We start from the raw sequence: 9,151 nt of genomic DNA, 5'->3' as shown, positions 1-9,151 counted from the left end.
ATAGATAGATAGATAGATAGATAGATAGACAGACAGACACATAGATAGACAGACACATAGATAGATACATACATAGATAGATGCACAGGGTGAACCTTCTTGCCATCCAGCCTGTTTGGTAAAGAGAGAGGAGGAAAGCAAACATGCATGCACATGTCGATATATCGATGCCGGAAAAATTATCGAGTTTGTTCTTATTGTGCAGTTAATTGATTTATTTATTATCACCGCACACCTATGCTATGTACTGTATGTACATTTTATGCTTTACGATCATGTATTTATGAATCGTTATCGACTTAGGGTGAATTATGTGAATGTTTTTTTGTATGGACAACAATGGCTTATTTTCTGAGAGAACAAAATTTAAATAATGATTTTTATGCCAAAAAAATATGCAGATTTGCAGGATTGTGAATGCTGATTATAGTGTAAAAACATGCATTTGTTTGTCTGGACCCAAAATAACAACACGTGAATTTTAAATAAGACTTTGTCCACATGAATATGCTTTTGCAGGCTGTCAAGTTCATGATATGAACGGGGGTTGCTATTACATAGGGAAAGACACGATAACAATGGCAAACATAGAGGAGATGAATCATACAGCAGTGGTGGTATTGGAGTGAGATACTCCTGAAAATCACAACTAAATTGAAATGTTAAATAAAGTTGCCTAGTGATTAGCATGTTGGCCACACAGTCAGGAGAGTTTGTGTGTGGGTTTTCTCCGGGTATTCCGGGTCCTCCCGCATTCCAAAAACATGCATGTTAGGTTAATTGGCAACTCTAAATTGTCCATAGGTATGAATGTGAGTGTGAATGGTTGTTTGTCTATATGTGCCCGGCGATTGACTGGCGACCAGTCCAGGGTGTACCCCGCCTCTCTCCCGAAGTCAGCTGGCATAGGCTCCAGCAATACTCAATAGTGAGGATAAGTGGCATAAAAGATGAATTGATGGAATAAAGTTTTCTGTCTTATGGTTATAATGACCCACAATGTGAAGTTGTAGTAGGTAGTAAAGCAATGAACAATGGAAAAGTTTTTTAAATAAAAAAAAAAGAAAGAAATCCCAAAAAGTCAGTTTTCAGTGATTTGTACAGGCCAATAGGCACAAATGCAAGCAATCATTACACTGAAGCTGAGCTTATTAATAGCACTGTTTTTGCAACAGGGATGAAGGATGAACATCTATACTATCTTGTAACACACTGCCCCCTATAGATTTTAAGTGTAAAAATAGCTTTTTCAGGTGGCCTGCAAACTTGACCTTTTGCTTTTTTTCTGAATCAAAAAGACATTCTATTCTGGTGACATCCATACACACCCAACTCACTCAACCCTCACAGTATTTTTAGGTATCAGGGGTATCCATTACATCACTTCTAATTTTGGTGCAGGTTTGAGCAGAAGGTTCGACTGATTACGGACACAGTCTGTAATAGTGGTGAAGGCTTATTGAATATTCTGAAAATTAACGATTAAAAATGCATATGATCTCATTTATCCTGCTGCCAAATAACTGGAAACAATATGTGACACATGAAAAAAAAATGATCCCTGACTTTTTTCTTTTTCTGACCTGACAGAGGGCATGTGAAGGAGCGGGGGAGGGGGAGAGTAGAGTGGTCTGTTTCTTTTACTAATCCCCTGAAACCGGAACCTTTATTGCTTCTGAAGGACATTATAAGGCTGAAGTCCTCCCGCCTTGTGCTCAGGTGAGTGTGCTGCTCACCAGCCAATCGTGTGTACAACATCATTTTTGTGAAAGCATCATGGTGTGTAATTGCTGTACCATCTTTCATATTTGATAGAACATCTGATAAAGCGGGCTGATGAAGCAACACTCAACTCAGACGCTGACACTGTCAGCACAAGGCTTTGCAGCCTCTCCCTAACTCCACACACTCACACACACCAGGAGGCCTTATTAATTATTTGTAGCCACTTGACTTCATATTGTGCTGCCAGTGGCTTGGTCAAAGATTATAATTACCACTTCCCTGTTTGTATCATTTTCCATCTCTTGTGCTTTTAGTGCAGTATTACCTCTCTTGTCCCTCTCTCTCCCTTGCTTCCTCACTCTCTCCCGTATACACAAGACCAAAAGTGCAGGCACATCATTTATTGATAAGACAAAAAGAATGTAATGAAATTATCAATGTTCTTGAATTAATTATGAACATGATTAAGAAAGCTAAAATCTCAGGAGCCGGTCTCTCATTACCCATTCACTCTTAGGGATTGCTTTCATTCAGGAAAGGAGAGGCGAAAAAGCCTTGCAGCAGAGCCCAGTCCGGCTCAGTCCGTCTCCCTGTGTGCCTGTCCCCAGATCGCTACTCCCGGGCACCACTGACCAAGCCTCCGACACGCCCGCAACTTGCTCCCACACTTGTGCTTCCTGCTGGGAATGTGGTGGAGGAGGGCGAGCAGCGTTGTGGCCCTCTGACATTTGCCTGGAAAAGAGAGGATGCGCTCAACTGTCTTGTTTGGCGTCTGCATCATCCAGCACTGTTTTGATTTGAGGTAGGTCAACTTTTTCAAACTTCCAACTATTGTAAATACCTTCATGGTTTGTGTATTTTTCTAGTTAAAGAAAAAAATAAGAAATGTATCTATGTTTGGTTTTATAGTTTTTACAATTAGGTTGTTATTGTGCTTCATTTAAAGCTTGTCAAAAAATGACATATAAAATAGCATCTAGTGGTATTTGATTATTTTTTTATTATTATTTTTTTCTTTTCTTTTGGAAAGAACCTTAGTCCATCTCAAGTACTGTTGAGTGATATGTAATTGAGATTTGACATTCAGAATACCCAAATCCATATGACAGACAAAGCACTTCCTGCTAGATCATGTCATTTTTTTGTTTTTTCTTTGATGAATCTGTGCTAAAAAAAAATGTTACTTTTGAACAATTTGTGTAACTTCATTTTTTTTTACGCTGCAATACTACTTTAGTGTGACACTAGAAATGCACGTGGCACCAAATTCAAGTGACAACCCATTTATATTCCGTGGGAGGACTATAGATGCTCTGCAGAGCTGCATGTCTTTGGTTCAGCCTGCCTTTCTTCTGCTAAGTCACATGGGACAATATATGGGGCAAGAATCCCCAAAGTATTGGGAGTTTTAAGAAAAGTCTCTTTCTATTCACAACATCTCTTTTTATGCATCTTTCTAGCTTTCCGGATGCCTGCACACACACACGCTCAAACACAAGTATGCATGTGCACACGCCATACACACATACCCAGGTCTTTGCATTGTTCTATACTGTACTATACCTCCCATTTACAAACAGAGCATGCACACACCTGCACAAGTATAAACTCACTGGACATGGACATTTCCATCTGTGCAATCCAATCAGAACCTTTATAAAGACAATGCTCCATTTGGTTCATTGAACTATATGTCCATTGGTATAGTTGCATCTTACACCAGAAGTGAAATAGCATGACTGGCTTGTGGCCGTATAGAACTGCACAGTATGAAAGGTGTTTTTGAATATTATCTATATTATTTATTATATTAAATATTAGAAACAACTTTGTATATTGTATATTAGAAATAAGTTTGTAGTTCTACACCACTGGACATTACAGTCACAACAATAAACCTTCTTGAAAATAATTTAATTTTAGCAGCAGTCTCAAAAGAAAAATATTCAGCGCACACGCAAAAAACAAAGGAGAGACCTCAGGGGTTAATGGCGATCCTCCTGTCCGAGGGATTGATCCAAGTATTGGATCGCACATAAAGCTGCAGTTACTGGATATTACCCTGCTGCTATCGGCCTGCAGTGATGGCCTGGATAAGAAGTGCTTACCAAAGAGGATGCTCCTCCAGGGCAGATACGGTTTCCCAGCCCTCTGGGAACAACAACCACATGCCTGCTGCTTGCTCAGGAACTTTCTACCTCATCGAGTAAATCCAGGGGTCTTATCAAGTTACTGGCCAACTGAACTGCTCCAGAAAGTCCTCTGATTTTGAGCTGTGTGGCGGTAGATCGGCAATTAAATGGCACCTGCTTTTCCTCGATAAGAGCGGTGATTACTTCGCTTGTTTGCCATGTGTTTTATCTTGGATAGAGAGCTTAGCTCAGTTTTAGCATCTGCGGCACAAGGTAATGGTCATAATATATTTTTGGGGGGTTAGATAAAAGAAGAAAATGATCATTTTTTGCTATGCGTGTATGCTCAGTTTACCAGTTTTAGGTGTCATAATTCTCAGACTAGCACCATTTTTTGACTTAACTGACTCCAGATCCATGCCAGGGCGGGCATGCAGGTCTACCCATGTGCATCTGCTGTATGCCTCTCTTTGGTATTACCCATGAAGCACCTGGCTCATGCCACCCGCCAACAACCACAGCCCAGATGGCAGCTAAGCAGGCTAATTATGTCAGCACAAAACTCTGATGGTCCACATTGAGCACTGTGGGGCCACTTTGGCATGCAGTCCTTCCCTCTCCAGTTATGTCGAAGAATACGTCTGCCATGAAGCTATAAAGATGTCAAGTGGGTAATCATGGTTGTAGACGAGGCTCGACACAGTGCTTGGCGCCCCCTGGCAAGATGTTGTATTGTCTTTGCCCATTGCTCACTGATGCGGCTCCATACTCATAATAACGTACACAGGCACTCATTTTCTCATGAAAAAGACGACCATAAACTATACATCATAGCTGTGTTTATGACGAAAGTAATGAGGCCTTTTCATAAATAACTTCCTTCTCATTTTTGTGTTTAAACACTGACCACTGGTGGTTCTTTTGTTGGAGGCCAGTTATTGTCTTACATTGGTGGTTTTATGAAGGTATTAAACTAAAATACCTCACAGCAACATTAAATACACCAACACAATCTAATGATACTCCATGAAAAATGCTGCCTTAACAATCATAATAGTGCTCATTTCAATTTACACTAATTTATTAATTTACTCCTAATTTATTTAACAATATGTTTATCAGTGCTGTTTTGCAGTGTTGTAGACCTTCAATGTATCATACAAAGATGTGTTTCTGTTATTTTGGTTATTTATCAAAAGCTACAGGGGAAAAATATTAGGAAGTAGAATCTCACAGTACCAGTGCGATGTAGTGCAGTTCTACACCACTTCAAACTACTACCACAATAATAAGTATTGTTAAATTCATACCTCTCTGTCAAGTCTTACTTATTCCCAAGCATAATATTTAATTGTCTGGCATACCTAATGTTATGGCCAGTGAGTGTATATGTCAAGCAGGCTGTCCACGTCTTCCCTGTAATTGTTGATTTGTCCCTGAGAGTAACAATTACAAGCTGTAAACTACTAAGGGCAGCAGTGCACTGCAGGCCTTAACCAACTTGTGTCTTGTGGTGCAGTAATTGAACAGTACCAATATTTCTATCTAATAAAAAGGGTTGCTTGTATCACTGCACCTTTTGTGTGACACTGTTGTTAATGTTTGACTGACTCAACCATTAAACACTCGGCCTGTGGGTGGACAGCCTTTGCAGTCTGTTGCCTTTTTATATTGCTGTTCTCTTTTTGTTTTTCTGCAGTTCTCCACAGTTCTCCACTGTACAGTGTTCCCTCGCTCCATCGCGGTTCACCTTTCGTTGACTTGCTGTTTTTTCTTTAGTGCAATTTTAGTGCTTTTTGTTTTTTAAAGCAATATGTTACAGGCCGAGCCTGGCCCTTTAAGGAGAATTGCATTGTGGGAAGTTGACTGTTTTAGGTCTATGCTTTAGCGAGGCGGTGGTGTCTCTCTATTCTCTCTCTTTTGTCTGCACCGCCCGTTGTCTTCTACGTCCTGATTGGCTGTAGACCATTGTCGATCAATCTCCTTTGCGCCGTCTCCTGTTGTGGTCATGGCTGCCAAACTAGCTAACCGTGTGAGCTGCTTGCTAACCGCCAATACTGTACTTCTAAACAATAGAAGAAACAGAAGGAGCTAACTGTGTGAGGAAAATACGACGACAGGAGCAATATGTTTAACGAGGATACAAAAACGCTACAACCAAACGGCGCCAGGACGACGAGGCACGGTTAGAGTGAAATACACGTGAGTCACTTAACAATTTCTTGAGTCCAACCTAGTATGTTGATCATTAAAATTAAAACGAAATTTGAACTTTGAGAGTGTTTCAAAAAGAGAGAAATGTGAGAAAATGTTAATGACTGTCTGAGAAAAGTGTATAAAGTGTAAGGTGAGGGGTTTTACAGCCTTAAAACATACATATACATAAAACATACATAAAATACGCAGATTTTGCTCATTGCGGGCTATTTTGGGAACCTATCCCCCTTGATAAACGAGGAAACATTGTACTGTATATTGCATCTACTGAGATCTAATACAAGAACTGTATCAAAGTCTACCTTTACAGATGTGACAATGCACTGTTCTGATTGACACTTTTATAAATTTTATATTTTAACAATTTGTTTATTATTGTGAGCGTGCTTTGTAGTGTTGTAGAACTGCACTGCATCACACTGCAAGCGGAGGAAAATACTCAACACATCTCTGTTTGATTCAGTGCAATTCTACACCACTGCAAACTACAGCCACAATAATATATAGTGCTAAATGAATAGCCTCTAAATGTATGTCTTTGACAGTGTCAATGCAGACGTGAGAAAAGTTATCTAAATGAGCTACATATACCTGTACATATACAGTAATATAGACATAATGGATATGACTGCTTGAAAGATCAACCAAACAAATAATTCATCATTCACACTGAAAAGTATTTAGTGGGGTTTTGACGCTGTGCGTTGGTACACTCAAATTAGCTGAAATAAAGCAATAAAGACTCTAATTTGTCCCAGTACGATTCTCCCGCATCTCTTCAACCTCCACCGCCTCTTTTGCTTTCCTGCTTTTCTCCCCAAAGTATGTCCCATCTGCTTTGGGGACCTCTTCCCAGCATGCAGTAGCAGGATAAGCACACCATTTGCCTGTCAATACTTTGCTATTAGCCCCTGCAGATCCATATATCACTGCACTGGAGGCAATAAGAGGGTGTAGGGTGTTCCTGTTATCTGTGTCTGAGGTTCTCCTCTTTGCCCTGAACTTTGATTCAGCCAGCTGAGAGGTTAACGAGTGATGGAGGGAAACAAGGCGATGCAAAGAGAGGGAGCAAATAGGATGTGTCCGAAAGTATGTCATTAGGAGCAGCAGAGGTGATTCGCAAAGGAGACGGCCACTGAGGAGTCGTTTTCTCTGTCTGGGTTACTGTCCTGACCCTTTCAGAGGTGAGTGGTACGTCCTGAGTCAGTTCACTGTTCACTGATATGTGAAATGAACAAACATTTGCCCCCCAAGTAAATATTGGACACATTTTTCACAAGCCTGGTAACTTCCAAACATTTCCATTCGGACAGAGTACCGACTGGGAAAGTGTTGCTAACTTTATGACCTTTGACTTGATACACCTTAAAGATTTAATTCTATAGTATTCTTGCTTGAAAGTAAGAAAATGGGCAGCAAACTGCTGGTGTGCTGAAAAAAACATGTAGCCACTTATAGGGTGGCCATATTTTGATTACTGACACTCTACCTGGAAATGAGATAGTCAGACGATACTCGAAGTTTACTCAAAGATGCCGTCTTACTAAGTCTTACTGGACAAATAAATAACTAATAAATATGAAATTATATTAGCTTTAACAACACTTGCTGTCACAAACTTTTCAGACTTCCATAATCCTGGTCAATTTAATTGCCCAAATGAAAAACAATGAAAACTAGGACATTTTCATCATCACTTGTAACTCTGTTGACACAAACACTGACTTCCTTTATTTCTAACCTCTGTCCATTCAGCTATCTTGGATTGGATTTACATCAATGGCATTCTTGCATGAGGAATAATCCCCACAAAGTTTGAAGAAAATCGGTTGAAAATTGTGACCAGAGTGCTAAAAAGGAACATGTAGGGATTTGACCTTCGGCCATTTGTGTCAGGTATCATTTATAATCAATAAGACAATCTCTGAGTGACAGCTGAGGCTGCGTCTGTTCTTGTGCTGTGAAGTCACTGACAAGACATGTCGTGAAGGCTAAGAGACCAAAATAGGCTATCTTCTCACGTTCTGAACACTTTGCTGGATCAGCAACTTTTAGATTCCCTGTTATCGGCGCATTTATAACCTGCAGAAATTTGGCTTCCGTCCAGGAGGAAACTGACTAATGAGCAAGCTGTGTTTGTGTCTTTAGCAGCTTCTTCCCTACTGTCTCTGCTGGGTTTGACAAGAACAAAACATTTTCTACATTGAGGGTTTTGGCTTCTCAAGAACGTGCACGGAAGCAGGAATCCGGATGTTAACCAGATAAGTGTCCTACTTAGCTTTTACATTGTAGAACATTCCAAGAAGATAATCTTCCCCCTTCCCCCTCGGCTTGTTTCTACACACACCTTCCATGAAAATATCTAGCATATGGTTGTATGCTTCTAGCTCATAACCCAAGGCCAGTTTCCCAGCTGGTACTGTGGGAGTACAACAGAGAAGAGGGGGAGAGAATTAGGCAAGAGCAAAGGATGCAGGGAGAGGAAAACAAGATGGGAAGAAGAGGAGATGAAGGAGATGGCCATGTACCTCCTATCCCTCACAGGTCTGTGGCAGCTGTGTTGTAGGTTCAGGCTGTTAAACACCTGATAATTAGTTTGCCCGTGAGGCACAAGTCATTATGTATCAGGAGTGACTAACAAGGCCCTGTCGGGACGGCAGCCTTTCTTTGTGATTTAACACTTTAATGTGATGCCGCCACGACCTCAGCGTTTTACACTTACACACACACACACATACACACACGCGCAATAGAGCGCTTCCCAAATAGCATGTTCATTATCAGGCATGAAATATATACTATTTGTAGCTGAACAGTAAATTGATGTGAAGGTGGTGAATGCATATTTAACTGTGATGTCCTTATAATATATATAATAATATAATAGTTTAACCAACATATCATTGCCTTTGGCATTTTGTCATACCTGACCTCTTCATTTTAAATGCGGAAGACCTTTTCCAGTCAGGTACATGTAGCATGTTTTTGTTCGGCAGATATTAACTCGTTCAATACCAAAGACGTATTTATAAGTTTTTAGAATCACGAACGCCCGATCCCAACAACGTATCTATATG

At 40.3% G+C, this 9,151-nt stretch overlaps 1 long non-coding RNA gene across 1 annotated transcript in view; it reads left to right on the top strand.

The window, feature by feature from the left end:
- Nucleotides 1–1,589: 1,589 nt before the first annotated feature.
- The window catches only part of LOC129178139 (uncharacterized), a 29,325-nt gene continuing 21,763 nt past the window's right edge, over nt 1,590–9,151 (top strand). Inside the window, exons 1-2 of the long non-coding RNA XR_008569755.1 lie at nt 1,590–1,719; nt 2,334–2,527. This is a non-coding gene — a long non-coding RNA (uncharacterized LOC129178139). The remainder of the gene's footprint in view (nt 1,720–2,333; nt 2,528–9,151) is intronic.

The sequence above is a fragment of the Dunckerocampus dactyliophorus genome, chromosome 3 (assembly GCF_027744805.1).
Source record: "Dunckerocampus dactyliophorus isolate RoL2022-P2 chromosome 3, RoL_Ddac_1.1, whole genome shotgun sequence".
In the NCBI taxonomy this organism is placed as follows: Eukaryota; Metazoa; Chordata; class Actinopteri; order Syngnathiformes; family Syngnathidae; genus Dunckerocampus; species Dunckerocampus dactyliophorus.
Note: the sequence above shows the minus strand (reverse complement) of the source record. Positions and strands in the feature narration are given on the sequence as shown.